Consider the following 7,142-nt stretch of genomic DNA (forward strand, 5'->3'; position numbering starts at 1 on the left):
CTAAAAAAAAGCCAAAGACAAAACTAGTGATTGTGGCTTCTCTTCCCCCTGTATACAGACATTCTTTTCATAGTCACCGCTTTGCTTTAATGGGGTTTTTGCACATACTTAGAACCTGTTCACGATCAGCATTACGAACGAAAAAGAAATTTTCCTTCTAACGGACAGTTTTGCACTTCAAGTGAAAGAAATGTAAGGGCCTCGAGGACACAAGCAAAATGACAGGTCAGTGAACTGCACCATCTCCTGTTAGGACGAAACCTATTTTATTAGTGGAAGGCACACACAGTACTTGGGAATCCCACGACACAAGTCCCCACTTAAGCCAGGTCATCAGGCAGGTCTCCGGAGTGTGGGCAGCAAAGGGGAGAGATCCAGAGCCAGTCAAGAGTCCACCGCGGAAAAGTCCACCCTGGTGCTGCTGCCCAGGATTGAGTACCTGGGGTTACGTTCCCCGCGGGCGCCACGAGGAGTCTTCACAGCCCAGCGCCACGCCTTGGGAAGGGGACCCGAGTGGCAGTGTCATGTGCTGAAACACCGTCGGCAGGAGAGTGGGAGTCTAAGATATTGGGACCCCGTCTAAAGGAGCAGAAACCTTGGTTCCCCTGCCCAGCCACGACACCGTCTCCCTCCAGGCTGTATTTATTGAATGGAAAACCGAGGAAAGAGAATGTGGAGGCAGAGGGTCTATGTGGCCGACCTAAAGAAGCGAGCTGTGGTCTCTGGTCTCTCGTCTCTGAAGCAGCCAATGGCTCATGCACAGCGGGCTCTCCGGCATGGCCCCAGTGTTGGGTGGCTTCTTGCCTGGTGTCACATTAGGTGCCCTAGCCTTCTTCAGGCAGAGGAAGTGCTTTTCCGCAGGAAACGCTTGTTTCTGGGAACCTTTCTGGGGTTTAGCGCACTATGAACATTACCTCAAATACCCCCATTTCTTTGAGATGTACACTCCAAATATACGTGGATTTCTTAGGAGTCAGTAGAATATTTGAGCATCTCTGGAAACAATCCCAGAGAGCAAGCATTTGAGAAGCACGGGGATGGGGACGTTTTGTCGCTGACGCTTCCTGACATTAACCAGCCGTGTGGCCTTGACCGGTCACTTTGTGTCTCAGGCACTCAGGTGTCCTTCTCTACCTGCAACTGAAAGCATCAGACGGCGATTCCCAGGATGCCTGCCAGCTCAGCAATTCAGTGGCTCCACTATAAGGCAGAGTTTGGTAACGAGTCCCTGGAGGAAAACATATAAAGCTGGAGACTGGTCCAGAGGACGGGTATTTGTGTTAGAGACAGGGAAGGAGGAAAGAACGGAGCTCCGATGGTCCTCATAGTAGGGGCCAGGGTGTCACAAGAGCTGCTCTGTCAGGAGCACCCCGCGACAAACAGACGGTATTTGAAATCTGATGCTTTATCTTATAACAGGAACAACATAACATATCCAGCTTTGTAAAATGTAAAATAAAGTTTCCCCTAAGGGCATTTCAGAAAGCTGCCCCATGCTGATCTTTATGGCATCAAGTATCATCTGTCCTGTTACCTTAAAATTTTTTTTGTTAATGTTTATTTGTTTTTGAGAGAGAGAGAGACAGAGCTTGAGTGGGGGAGGGACAGAAAGAGAGGGAGACACAGAATCCAAAGCAGGCTCCAGGCTGTCAGCACAGAGCCTGATGCAGGGCTTGAACTCACAAAGTGAGCCAAAGTCAGATGCTCAACCGACTGAGCCACCCAGGCACCCTTGTCCCATTACGTCTACTATGGTTCAACGTTTTGTAGTTTCCTGCTGAAGAGAAGTAAGTCGTGAAGTGAGATAATGTGCTCCCATTCCCCCTCCTCTGGGATAGACCAATGGCTGGTTTTTGGAGTTAGTGTACTATTTGAAAACATTATTATAAATTGTTCATCAAGGCCGAATATTTGGGCAACCGTCACCAGGCGAATGCTTTGTGGATTTTTGTCCGTGAGTTCTCTTGTAATGATATTCTTGGAAGATGTATAATCACAAGGAAATCTATTGATTCCTGATCTCTCAGCATTGCCAGTGGCCTCAGAGTATCTTATTGAATTGGCTTTTTTTTTTTTTAATGCCATAAAACATGCTGTTTTTGCACACAGAGCTTGGAAGTGTCTTTTTACTGGACAACATTATCAGAAGCCAGGATTCTCTGGGTCTCCTTCTATCTTCTTTGCAATCCCTAGTCACCTGTGCTCCCACACATTACCTGGACCAGGACACGGGTTCCCTCCTCTTCTGGATGACCCAGGGCCCTGGGGTGCGGCCAGTGGGCTCCTCTCAGGAAAGTCACCTTCGGTCAGGTTGTGCAGACATAGAAGTGACAAGGAGCCACGTCGTCTTCATCATGGTCTGCGTGTCGGAGGTGAGGGAGCTTCTTGCCTCCCGAGCGCGCTGCAGGGAAAATCAATTAGCGCTTGTAATAAAAAGCTACTTCCTTTTTTTTTTTTTTTTTGCTTTTTGCAAAGCAAATTGAGTGTGCTAGTCATCATAAGTTTAACTTAAGAATAGGGAACAAAGACCAAGCTAAAACTAATAAAAATACACTGTGGTCATATAATATGGTCAGATAGCAGCAAAGGGGAAGTATAAAATATGAGAAAGGAAGGCAGGCAAAAACACAGGTGCATACATAGAGCAAAGAGCAGAGGCATCCGAGCAGATGGACAAGCAGATACTTACCTGGACTCAGACACTCAGTCAGTGGAGTCCGTGATGGCGTGTTACCCCACCTCCTGTCTTCTGGGATGCTGGCAGCAGGGACATTTAAAGTCAGGCTGCCTTTTCACGGTGGGAGAGACAGAGTCCCTGTTGGCATCTGCTCCTGGAAGACAGGTGCGGTGCTCACACAGAGGCCACGCCTGGCATTAGTGGCCGGCTCTGCAGTCCCACCCCCTGGGGGGTGCCGGGTCAAGGTCAGCCTTCAGACCTTCCTGCAGCTCGCCCTCAGGTTGGAGACCCGGTACCGAGTCACGTCAGAGACCCCCAGACCTGGCATCGGTGCCCACCGCTTCTGCAGCTGCTGTAGATGTTCTTTGGGAAGGAATGCCAACAACGTCTTTTCTGCAGGCTCAGATTCTTCCCTTTATGGCCCTTGTGGCAAACGGCTTTCCCCACGCACACCCCAGCCCCATTCGCCCTGAAGTCCTACGGCCATCTGTCTCACCTCCAGACAGCAATCCCCACCAATCCCTCCTCGAGAGGGGCACATTCCTGGGGGCCAAGGAGCACCTGCTTGTGAGAGCCCGGGAGCACGGGGCTTGAATCTCCTCTGACATTTGTAAGCTATTGGCCCTGGGCTGACTGCATGTGCTCCTGGCTTTACCATCTATGGAGCAGGATTATGCCGCCTGCCTTTGAGACAATGACTGGGCGCCTGGCCTGGCGACCTTCTTCCTCAGCTCCAACCCCTGCTGGCACCTCTTCCCTGCTCGACCCTGGTTGTTTGCATTTCTGGGGATCTAGCTGCAGCTCTTATCTAACCAAGGGTGCATCTTTGGAAAGGGTCCCAAGGGGAACGAGACAGTGCCAGGGAAGAGCTGGAAAGCAGGCAATGCTCCCAGAGGGGGCCTCTCGTCCACTCAGGATCTGTCTTTGGCCAAACTCCAGGCTTGAACTGAATGGGGAAGGAGGCCTTAGGAAGGTAGACCTGGCTCTTTCTCACAGGTGTAGAGGGGGTGTGGTGAGGTCCAGAGGCAGCCATCTGGCCCAGCGATGATGCGGCTTGTGAGACCACAACAGGTCCTGAAGTCCTTTGGTTATAACCTACCCAAGACCCAGGCTCCTCACCTGTGTGGGTGGATGATAATCCCACCCTTAAGGCTTTTGTAGGCAGTGAATGCATCACTGTGTGTCAAGTCTTTAGCATACTCTGTGTATGCATGCACACACACACACACACACACACACACACACACGGTCATACACACAGAGTGTCATTTTCTATCCAAGTTAAGTTGTACTTGTTAACAAAAATACAGAAGGAGAAAGTCCCGAAAATTGGATCTGCAACTCTGTGCCACAGGACGTTTAAAAAAGACAACATTCTTTAGGACGTGCACAATGAAACCATAACGTATTATCACAAAAACGCTATTTTATTAGGAAAATAAAACAGAAAATACTAGACTCCCTGAGCCTGGGCTAAGTTGAATCAACGTTTTGCCCATTTCTCTGCGAGTGCGGGGAGTAGATTCCACAGCCTTCTGATTTCTGATTTGCGCTTCTTTCTTTGTGTTAGGAGGAGGGGACAGTCAGAGCTCGGCGTAAGCACTACCTGGTTTGTGGGCAGAACAGGAAATGACTGACACAAGTGGCTGGCAGGTCCCCAGACCCCATTCAGGGGATATTTGCCCGAGTGGGCGGGGCTTAATTCTTCTGAAGTTTCAATTCAGTTTCTGCCGTGGAAGCCTTATGAGCTATCAGAGCTATGTTTTTTGTTTTTTATAAATAAAGTAATAGAAGCACAATGATTCATTTTTCTAGCGTTCTGCTCATACCCACTGGCGACTGGAGTAGAGCGCGGCGACTGTTGCAAAAGCGCAGGGCGCCAAGCAACAATGTGCGCTGGCTCCGCGTCTCTGGGAGCACCCGGTCGTGTGCTCCGTGAGTTCTCGGTCTCGGGGCTTGCGGTCACCTAGCCCGCTCCGCCTCTGCACTGGTGTTCTCGCTCCACCCGTGCGTCCACGGTGTCTCTTAGCTGGCTGCTTTATGTGCAAAGCATGCCAAGTTCCCAGACCAGGCTTCTCTAAGATGAATTACTGTTTCTTAAAGAGTCTACCATTCAGATGTGCGCCTGTCTCCTTTGCAGCAGGAGAGGCAGGACCCCTGACCGCTGGAGGCCCCCCTCTTCACTGGGCAGGGGCGAAGGTCCCAGGGAAGGGTCTGCAGATGGGGTTTTATGGAGGACCAGGGCTGAAGAGCAAGCCCAGAAGGTGGGGAAGGCCCCCAGGGAGGCTCCTCTCCCCATGACCTGGACAGCATCTGGGCATTTGGGGCTGCAACCCCGGACCCTAGATGTGGAGACGACTGGCATTTTCCAAAGGTTTGCTTGAATCCCTAGGGTGTATAGAGAGCCAGGCCTGTGGGATTCATTTCCTACCATCTTCGGAAACAAAATCAGTTCTGTGAGCTCATGAGAGAGACCAGGAGCCACGGAAGGAAGAATGGTGGATGGTCCCTGAACTAAGTTGCTCTGTCAGATGGATGTGAATCCTACCTGAGTCCATGTAAAGATCAGGCACTGATCTCGAGGCTTTTTGGCAGGGAGGGTTGTGACGTGCTTGGGTTGTTCTGCACCGTTTATTTTTCCCTGCGGTAGTTTCAGGGTTGGACTTGGTGTTTGGAATCGAGTTGTCAAGGGTGAGGACAAAGGCGGGTGCCATCATAATTGGCATGTGGGGTGAGAGGCAGGACAGAGGCTGGACTGGGTTTTCTGTTGGTATTTTAAGCAGTTTGCAGGGCCCCATTATTACCTTTTCCCTTCGTGTCCTTTTCATCTCTGAACGAGGATCTCTTAAAATTTAGTTCCTACTCAAGACTGAAGTCCAGAATGTTTTCAGACAATGTTTTTATCTGAGGATTCTAAAGATCCTAGAACTTTTGTACTTATCTTTAAGTAATCTGTGATTTATACTCCAATATAACAGGAAGCCTCAGATACCTTAAATTTCTGTTTATTTTCACAAAAATCTTTTTAATATTGGGTTTCTAAAAAACAACTAAATATGAACAATCAGGAAAAACGATGAATTTTATTTGAAATATCTGTTAGAAGTTTCCTTCTCCTCCACGCCACTCTGTACAGTGTCCCCTTCTTGGGCACAATTCCTTGGGCTTTTCCTTCTTCTTTGTTGTAACTACCTTTATGGACTTTGAGTCTCATCCCATTTTTGGAAGCAGGGAGGGTAAAGGGATGGTTCATCTTACTGGGCTAATATGGACCCTCAGAAGGTTTACTAACTTCTTGGGAGATGAGAGGGAAGTGGTTTACTTTTGGTGTCTTGTGCTTAGAATGGGCGTAAAGGACACATCGTTGATTTGAGCGGGAAGACCCCACCTGAGATTTCTAAAACTTGCTCTCAAGCTGTGAACACCTTATGATGTTGTTAGTGCAGTAAAAGGGGAGTCTGTGTGTTTCTATATTACTTTACATTTTTTAAAAGTTTTTTTTAAATTTATTTTTGAGACAGAGAGAGACAGAGCAAGAGCAGGGAGGGAGACACAGAATCCAAAGCAGTCTCCGGGCGCTGAGCTGTCAGCACAGAGCCCAACGCGGGACTTGAACTCACCGACTATGAGATAATGACCTGAGCTGAAGTCGGATGCCTAACCAACTGAGCCACCCAGGCACCCCTCTAAATAGGACTTTAATCGAAAGAGGCATCCAAAGTAGATTACAGGAAAGATTTTTAAACTAGTGATCTAAAAGACAACTACTGTGATTTGCAATTTCTTAGTCCAATTGACAAATATCAAATCAAATACAAGAATGCATTAGGGTAGCAGAAAGATTGTTAGCTGTCTTTATAGCATGAAGTGAAGCAAATAATTAGCAATGTGGGGTTGAGGAAAGGTTTGGAGAGAGGAGGCAACTTGGTAGAACAATAAAAATCACTCTTGTAAACACGCTTTACTTGTCAAAAGGTATGAAATCAGATATTTGAGAAATAGAAATCATGTTTCCATTCTTTTAAAGAATTTTTTTAATGTTTATTTATTTTTGAGAGACAGACAGAGAATGAGCAAAAGCAGGAGAAGGGCAGACAGAGAGGGAGACACAGAATCCGAAGCAGGCTCCAAGCTCTGAGCTGTTAGCACAGAGCCCGATGCGGGGCTCGAACTCACAAACCGCGAGATCATGACCTGAGCCGAAGTCAGATGCTCAACCCACTGAGCCCCCCAGGTGCCCCATGTTTCCATTCTTTTAAAATCCAGAAGAAACAAAGACAAGATCTTCAGGAGGCAGGGAATGTCGAGGGATTCCTGCAAGAGGGAAAGCATTTGGGGCCAGGGGTGGGGATCTAGAGCAAAGAGACTCACTCACAACAATGGGGGAGAATGTCACGGGCCTTCCCAGGAGATCCCAGAGAAGTTTCAAGGCGGGCATTGAATATCCAATTGCGGGAATGATTGG

At 48.4% G+C, this 7,142-nt stretch overlaps 1 long non-coding RNA gene across 1 annotated transcript; it reads right to left on the reverse strand.

Annotated features, from left to right (window-relative positions):
- Positions 1-244: 244 nt before the first annotated feature.
- LOC131519600 (uncharacterized) lies at positions 245-3,011 on the reverse strand. Its single transcript, XR_009265715.1, has 3 exons — positions 2,690-3,011; positions 2,301-2,401; positions 245-1,228 (listed from the first exon to the last, which is right to left on the reverse strand). It is a non-coding gene; the product is annotated as an uncharacterized LOC131519600 (long non-coding RNA).
- Positions 3,012-7,142: the final 4,131 nt, after the last annotated feature.

Source organism: Neofelis nebulosa, chromosome 1 (assembly GCF_028018385.1).
Source record: "Neofelis nebulosa isolate mNeoNeb1 chromosome 1, mNeoNeb1.pri, whole genome shotgun sequence".
NCBI lineage: Eukaryota > Metazoa > Chordata > Mammalia > Carnivora > Felidae > Neofelis > Neofelis nebulosa.